Genomic DNA, 819 nt, shown 5'->3' on the forward strand with positions numbered 1-819 from the left:
GTATATATATATATAATTTTTTTTTTTTTTTCAAATCTTTTTTTAGTAATTAGTTACTACTTTTTTAGTAAGTAGTTTTATTTTTTTTATTTTTATCTTTTTACGTTTTTATGAATTAATTATTAGCTTTTTATCAACTTATGAACCCTGTTCAGTTCCCTCCCAAACCCCAGTTTAGAAAACCTAGTTTATGATTGTTTATCTTTTCTTTTCTTTTTTTTGCTAAATAACTTGCCAAAACATTATGCACCGTGATTTGGGTGTTGCTCTGATTTTTTTTTTTTGTTATTTAACAGATTTAAAAGCAATGCTTACCTCCATTCATAATTACGTAAAACATTTTCACATTGCCCAGGGTTTAAAAAATACATGTTTAAACATATAGTTAAAAGTAATTAAACAAGCAGTTTTTTCATACATTTAATGTAAACTTCTATAGGTAAAGATGTTAATGAGTATGTCTGTATAGTAAAGCATTTACACTAGTTGTCCAGAAGAGTAATCAACTAGTTGGCAGACCAGTGTGTACCTGATGTAAATGCTTCACAATACACCGTACAACACCAGGGGTTTTGTAGCGCTGCATTGATGGAGAGTGTGGGAGTGCAGAGAAAGGCTGCAAGTGAGAAACAAAAGCATCTCCATTCCCACATTCAAACTGCTTCCATCGTCATGAATAGTGCAAAAACATGCCATATCCCACTTGCTTATAGTTTCTGCCAGCCTTTGGGCAAAACATGGTTAGTTTCAGGGCTTTGGCTTATGTGAACTCTCTAAATGATCTTAGATGTGACACAGTTGACTTAAAAAAGGCTTTGT

General features: G+C 32.0%; 1 protein-coding gene across 4 annotated transcripts in view; it reads left to right on the forward strand.

Moving 5' to 3' along the window:
• The window catches only part of LOC107656293 (tetraspanin-9-like), a 19,674-nt gene that overhangs the window by 15,961 nt on the left and 2,894 nt on the right, over positions 1-819 (forward strand). The gene's annotated exons all lie outside the window — the stretch shown is intronic.

Source organism: Sinocyclocheilus anshuiensis, unplaced genomic scaffold (genome assembly GCF_001515605.1).
Source record: "Sinocyclocheilus anshuiensis isolate Anshui unplaced genomic scaffold, SAMN03320099.WGS_v1.1 scaffold183, whole genome shotgun sequence".
Taxonomy (NCBI): domain Eukaryota; kingdom Metazoa; phylum Chordata; class Actinopteri; order Cypriniformes; family Cyprinidae; genus Sinocyclocheilus; species Sinocyclocheilus anshuiensis.